This window comes from Lupinus angustifolius, chromosome LG11 (genome assembly GCF_001865875.1).
Source record: "Lupinus angustifolius cultivar Tanjil chromosome LG11, LupAngTanjil_v1.0, whole genome shotgun sequence".
NCBI lineage: Eukaryota > Viridiplantae > Streptophyta > Magnoliopsida > Fabales > Fabaceae > Lupinus > Lupinus angustifolius.
In genome coordinates, this window is record NC_032019.1 from 11,778,253 (window position 1) to 11,786,494 (window position 8,242).

The following is an 8,242-nucleotide window of genomic DNA, read 5'->3' on the forward strand; positions in this document are numbered from 1 at the left end:
TGTCTACTTGCAAACTACATCCAGGCCTCCCGGCTGATCTGGGAGATTTTCTTCACTATAATTTAATCAATGTTTTACAAGCACTTCTTCCAATTACAACACTTAGACATTCACAAGAAAATAAAGAACCTTATTCTATGGTTTGACTCCCTTCCTACCGACAAAGAAAACCTTTCTTTCGGCGTAGCCCCAGCCAAGAACCTTGTTCTTTCTTATCAAGAACTCTAAGCAAAATGAAGATACAACTCAATCTCTTAGGTGGTACGACACCTCGAGATTCCCAATGTTACAACGATTTTTCACAACAAAACTATAGAGTAAACTCAAGCAATTACAAAGCTCATATCTAACAAATAAAACTTTACTCTAAACACCTAACACAAATCTCATGTAATATGACAATGTATTAGTTGAAAAACAGAATTTACAGAATGCAAAAACTTCACAAAAGCATCAATGAATGCATGAACATGTGAGATGAAATGATGAGAAATATATCATGAAATGCCACTCAATCCTAAAGCATAGAATTCTCTCCTTTCTAAACTCACAAATGCAATATCAACTAGATGCAACAATTATCACGAAATATGCTCTAACTCTCTAAGAAATGCAACATGCAAGTTATGACATCAGTTCTGAAAACACAGTTTATAAAGAATCAGTTCTGAAGCCCAGTTAATCGATTAAAGCTTTGGTTAATCGATTAACGTTGTTCAAAAACGTAACTGATTCTTTTTTCCAAGTTTTTCAGTTTCAACAGCTTTTCAAAAAGTTAGGTTAATCGATTAACTCATGCCTTAATCGTTTAACAACATATTTTCATATGTATTTTCAATTACAAAAACTCAAATATGTTATGCACTTGATTCATACATGTTTAACACTAAGTTTATGCCTAGGATGCACAGATACATGTATTTATGTGATGCATGAACATATTATAAATGACATATCTCAAAGATGAAATGATTTAAAGTTTTATGCATATGAGACATGTGTTAAGGTTACCTAAGCCTTAGACTCAACCTAAACTAGTCTCTAGTCTAAGTCTAGTACCAATCAAAATACTTAAGCATGTTGATTTGTTGATGATCTTCAAGCTCTTATTAGCACAAGTTGTCCTCATCAAAACCATGACATATAATGAGAGAGCTTTCCAAAGTGCTCCTATTGACATGCGCACTTTCAGAATCAAACCCAAAATCATAGTTACCCTAACCCCGAGAGAAGAGACCCACAATTCGACCTCATACCAATATCCTATGTAGAGTTATACATTCATCTTTTAAGGGAGATAATGATAAGCCCTATAATATGAACAATTCTCGAATCACTCGGGGCCTAGTTTAATTCAAATGTTACTTGTGATTACCACTCTGGGGTCATTGGTCACTCCATTGAAGCATGTTAGGCTCTAAAGCATAAGGTGCAAAGCCTAATCAATGCAAAACAACTAGATTTCAAGCCTATCGTGCTAGATGTCGACATGAACCCATTACCTAATCACGATAATTAGGGTGTGAATGTTGTAGATGAGGCCCGGGGTAGAGCATTCATTTGGGAGGCATTTGAGGTAAAAACACCCATGAGGGTAATTTTTTGGGAGATGGGCAAGCTTGGAATGGTAGAAAGGCTGGTGGAAGATGAAGGCCCACATAGTTCTGAGTTGCATGGTGAAGTGGGTCACACCCTAGAGGAATGTTTAGAGTTTAAGCTCTTACTGCAGAAGATGTTGGATATGAGATTGATCATGATAGGGAGGGGACCCTCGTATCAAAATGTGAATGCTACTACAAGAAGTGAAGAGGATATGAGAAGGTTCATGAGGCCATCAATCACCCGTTACGAACCTATATTGAATATTCCGGATAATGCTCCTATATACCTACAATAAACTCGATGGGTGCCAATCATTACACGGCCAAAAACGGTTTGAAGGACATTCCGTTTTTTAGTATGGTATGTGACCGGCCATATGAACGGCTAATGATCGGACCGACCAGACCGTCCAGTCCGATCCCAATAACATTGGATCCAATATCAATGTGCAAAACCTCAATTTCAAACTTATGTGTTTTCCATATCAATATAACAGTCAACTTATGTATTTCCTATATCAATATAACAATAAACTTATATATTTTTCATATCAATACCACAATACAACAATCAATAACATAATCATTGCAATTGAAATATTTTCAAATTACAACCTCGTCACAAACATTTAACACATAAAACAATTATCAATTTATCATAAATACTCACATCCATACAAACATAATTATTTAACAATCTTTCATGACGATGTAATATCATAAGCGAGTACATCACGTTATGGTAAAGAAAAAACAAATTTACACATGTTTCTAGCAAACCAAACATCTAAGACTGTATAGATCGTCATGGAAACAATTAAGGACTCGTATACGAAAAACAAGTTTTCATAGGAGTTCTTAATCTACAAGACTCTCCGACTTTTGAGGGAATCGGAAAGAAGAACTTCAATGAAATACTCTAAGACCACAATGGTCTTTTTCCTCACCTGGATTTACGTAAGTTCCTCATCTAGCAAACAAACTAGTTCTCATACTAAGGGTAACTAATCAAATTCTGCTCTACCTAAAACTAGCAACTAAAAGCTCATAAATAATTAAGATCACTTCATTTAAATTAGTTAAATTCCTTTTATAGATAATTAAGACACTTTCTATCTATAATTAAAAACAATGTCCAGTCATGGGTCAAATGAAAAGGTTATTTCAATACTATGACACAACAATCAACTTAGATGGGTTTCCAAAGAATTATTATTTACGAAACAAAAATAACAATCCTTTCTCCCAAATCCTTAATACAAATGTTTAAAATAAAATAAAACAATATTGATGACTTCTATTAAATGTCTCAGTGGCCTGCCTAACTAATATGGCCATGTATTATTGTTCAAGAGACCAATGCAGACTAAAAGTAGCACGAGATGGTAATAAGAGGCTATATGATTCAAGTGAAACATACAGCATGTTAGACAAATGTGTAAAGACCATACAAAAGAATTATTAATATTATTTTAAAACCTTTTATTCTACCCTTCAATTTAAACTTAGACATACATACATACATATATATATATATATATATATGATTAAGAAAAATAGGGTTATATACTTTTATGATTAAGAAAATAGGTCAAACACTATTTATGATAATATTTATTATTGTTACAAGTAGTGACAGTCATTTTGTGTCTATTAGCCCACATTCTAACTTTATGATGTCAAATATTGACGTTTTATATATTTTATTTTTGGAGAATTAGAATATTTAATTTATATTCTATTTTTTATTTGGTGTACTATAATTATAATTTTTATTTTATTATAATGTTTAACTTAAAGTGAGTGAAATGATTAATACGTTGGTGGTGATTAGATATTATTATATAATCGTTTGCATAAATTAAAAAGTGTTAAGAGCAAAATAGGAAAGTGAAATTACACCACAGTGGTAATTACACCATAATTTATCTTTATATATAGTAAATATATATATATATATATATATATATCAAAATAACAAAAAAATCAATTTTGATTTTCACAAAGTTTATCCCCGTAACAAATATTGATAATCTCAAAGAGATAAATTCGTTAAAGGTTAACCCAAATAATTTGTGATAAACATTATAATAAATAAAATTATTCAAACTAAAATAAGATAATCTTATCAAAATAAATAAAATCGACTATGTTATTTAGTAAATTATTTACCAAAATGTGAATACTCATAAAACACATTTAATGCAAATCCACTATGTATTACAAAAATATTTGAATAATGTAATGCAGTGAAATTTCTATCTTAAATTATATTTTTGAAACAAATTTAACTATTGGAAGATAAGGGTTCATTTAAGTACAAGATAACTAAGGAAGTAAGTTATTTAATCATAAACTTATTGAGTAAACATTAAAAGATCTACAACTCATTTAAAAAAAACATATTTATGTATCTTTAGATAAATATATAAAAAACAAATCCATATTTTTTATTCACATATTAAAATAATAGAAAATTGTAGGTGATACAAGTATTCTAGATGCAGTTATGGTCATAAATGAAAAGTTATTCTTTCAGAGCTAAGAGGGATGTGTTTGAGTGTATGTTATTCAAGGTGAATTTTGAAAAAAAAACATATGACTGGATTAATTGGGAATTCCTAAACTACATGCTTAACATGATCGATTTCTCTAGATCTTGGAGGAAGTGGACCAAAGTTTGGCTCTCATCAACTATTATGTCTGTTCTTATTAATGGTAGCCCTTATAAGCAATTCTTTGTCTCAAGAGGAATCCGACAAGGGGATCCTATGGTATTTTTTCTCTTCCTTCTGGTGGTTGAAGGTTTCTCTGGACTTCTAAGAAGTGCTCGGGTTGTTGGTCCTTTTGAAGGCTATAAGGTGGGTGGTCGACAAGTGGAGGTTACTCATCTCCAATTTGCAGATGACAATGTTGTTGTTTGTAAGTCTACCTCAAACATTATGTGTTCTTTGGTGTCTCAAAAGTATCCTATGTTGCTTTGAGCTATCTTATGGCCTTAAGGTTAATTACAAGAAAAGTTCCTTATTTAATATAGATGCAAGACGAGAGTTCATAACAACAACATCTCAATTCCTAAATTGGAGAGTTGGTTCAATTCCCTTCTCCTACTTGGGAATTTAGGTGGTCGCGAGCCCCAAGAGGTATTCTACTTTGCAAATAGACTTGACCCTTGGAATCGAAAATTCATTTCATTCGGAGGGAGAGTGGTTCTTCTTAATGTCGTCTTGGAAAATATACCAATTTACCTTCTTTCTCTGTATAAAGGTCCTAAGAAAGCTATCAATGCTTTAATGAAAATTCAAATAAAATTCCTTTGGGGAACAACTATGGTGATATGGGTATAACTTGGATGTCTTGGAGTGAAGTTCACAAACCAAAGGATGTTTGTAGGTTGGGGGTTAAAGACCTCACCTTATTCAATGATTCATTATTGGGTTAATGGAGGTGAAAGTTTCTTATGGAGCCTAAGTCTCTTTGGATGAAGGTAATTACATCTAAGTATGAGAGTGTTCTTTCGAACCCTTATGCTTCAGTAGTCTCGCAGTGGTGGAGGGATATTAGGAGGGTGGGTTCGAGAGTGGATGCAGCTAGGGATTGGTTTTCAAAAAATGTGAGGAAGGTTGTAGGTGATGGTTCTCAAACTCAATTATGGTTGGATACTTGGTTTGGTAACTGTTAATTGAAGGACTCTTTTCCAAGGCTATTTTCGATTGTTGTCAATAAGCATGCATTAGTGGCGAATTCTATTTTTGGCAAGACGGATTCTGGATTTGGAGTGTGCCATGGAGGAGATCCTTGTTTGCTTGGGAACTTGATCTAGAATTGGAGTTGTTTGAGGCAATCAAGCAGTTACACTACACAGATGAGGTAAGGGATAAATAGTCTTGGAACTTATCTGCATCTGAGGTTTATGACGTTAAAGTTGCCTATCGTTATCTATTGAATGCTTCTCAAAGTGAATTAGGTTCTATTCTAAAAAAGGTGTGGTTCTCATGTTGTCCTTAAAAAGTTTGTTACTTTGTCTGGTGTGTTATGTGAGGAAGGATAACTTCGAAGTCTGAACTATTTAGGAGGTCTATCATTCAATCTCATTCGGATCTTGTTTGTGTTTTTTGCTCAAAGGAAGTTGAATCTATAGACGGGTTGTTGATTACTTGCATCTTTGATCAAAATGTGTGGAGGGGCCTTTATTTTTGGCTGGGAAAAAATGACTTATGTCCTAGCTCTTGTGTTAATTTTTTCAAGCTTCATATAAGCTTATGTCCTAATAGGAAGGGGGTTGAATTTTGGAGTATGATTTGGTTTTCACCATTATGGTTTATTTGGTTGATGAGAAATGATGTTATCTTTGGTGGGAAGGAGTGCAACTATATTCATCAAATGGATTTAATCCAGATTAGAGTGTAGTCTTAGTTTTCATCTGCTATGAATGCAACTCTTTTGTCTTTGAAAATTGGTGCATGGACCCTTGAAATTGTATCTTATCTTGCTACTGATTGCTGGTTATAATTCTTTTTCCGCTGTTAGTTTTTCTGCAATTTTTTTTGACATTGTGCTATCTATTTTCTGTTCAATTTTTCTGCATTTTCGCTATCTTTTTCTTGTTGTTCTGTTCTTGTTCTGTTTTATTGTTGTAATGGGTTAACATTAATAGTGTTTGCATTTAATAAATCTTACTTCTTTTCTTAGCCAAAAATGCAAAAAAAATGCTGACCATAAATGTATTAAAACAAATTTTATAGACAATTTTTTATGGGATTGAGAAAATTGTGACTACAAGTTCTTACACTTTATGCGTCAGTGTTTTACCAACATAATTCATTTTTTAGAGATTATCTAAAACTGCAAACCAAAGGTTGAACAAAGATTTATAAATTTCAAATTTTAATGAGTCTTAAAGTTTTAATAGTTTTATCTATATTTTCATATTTATTAAATGAACTAAAAGTAGAACTATGAAATATACTAAGATTGCTATATACTTTATAAAAATAAACATGAAATAGAAAAATAACAAAATTTAACTAAAATTATTTTTAAAAAATGGGTCCCTTATGATCGTAAACCTGAGCAGTCACAATGCGGCACCTACCTAGGGGTGGCCTTGAATATGACAGTTCAAATTGAAACAAATACAATCACTTTCATATTTGGCTTTTACTTGTGGTTGAATTTTTATGAATATCTGCTATCTGCATGGATAAGCACAAATATGAGGGAGCACTACCTAAAATTCATTAATAATTGGACAATATAGATGTCTTTAAAATTTAAGTTGTATAAAGTAAAATAAGATGAAAAGTACTTTTGTGTAAAATTATTAACGGATATAGCTAAAATCTTCTAACTTAAAATAAGTTGGTCAATGTTGTCGACTCCGATATAGTATATGCAATAACGATTTTGATTTTGTCTTGCTATGTGTTCTCTTACATTTGAACTATTTGCTAAGAGACACTTTTGGTCAAAGAAATAATTCCTTGGACATGTTCTTTAGTATTTGGAAGGGAATGGTCGGTATTGGATGTCCAATATAATGGATATGATTAGAAGTCTTGGTTGGAATATCGTCTAGATCCACTGGGGAGGTACCTGAAAATGTTATCCGACGATCAAGTCAGTATAGAGTTTTTAGAGAGTGAATGAGAGTAAATAAGAGAAATTAGAGCAATAGTAATAAGTGCAAGCAATAAATGAGGAAATGAGAATTAATTATACACCCTCTACGGGGTTCACTATTTATAGAGTCTAGGGACTACAGATGTGGCACCTAGCAATTGGTTAGTGCATAGCGAGTACAATGTGGATATGTTGGGTTGTCCTTGCTCACCTTGCAGGTCTGCAATTGTCAAACTGTCGGGAGCAGGTACAATGTGCAGCCGACATGATAGTTGGAGTTTCAATCAGCATTAAAGGCGAGTCATCGGCACATTAATGGCAGGGTCATAGATGTATTAATGATGAGTCAGAGGCATTAATGACGCGCCAGAAGCATGTATTACATTTGTAGTGAGTCTGGCCCGCCCTAGGCGGGTGAACAAGAGTTAGCTAGATTCGGCCATGCACCCGGGACGGGCTAGAAACCACCCGGATTTATCCGGGGTGGAACAGTTGCCCCCATACTATTAGGTCGGTCGAAAGTGGGTCGAGTTGATAGACATAGGATATTATGATCTTATAGGTTTGGGTAGCATCTAGGTAAAGGAGTAGGTTATGATAGCTATTTGTCCTCGTCGGACATGTGAAGGGACACTTGGTGTTATGTCTGGAGGCTTCGAATATCCAACCGACACGTCTGCTCATTTCAGATCTCAAGTCTAGGTTTTTGGGCCACCGTTGGATTGCTCTTGAGTGATTTTGGACAGGTAGATGAGTTCTTGGGTTGGGCCTCTAAGGAGATCTGGGTTTGGGTTCTCTCTTAAAAAAAGGGGCCTTTTCTCCCATATTCCCCACTTTGTTTCTCCGTGATCTCTCTTTCCGACGCTCAATCATCTCTGAATCCGGGCAAGCAAGTTTTCTTTCCTTTTAGAATCTTCGTTCCTTACAATCAATAATTTTCTCTCATTTTTCTTTTACTTCTTTAATTATGTCTGGCGGAGATTCTAGCTCTGATGAGCTAGAGGTCTTGTCCGAACCTC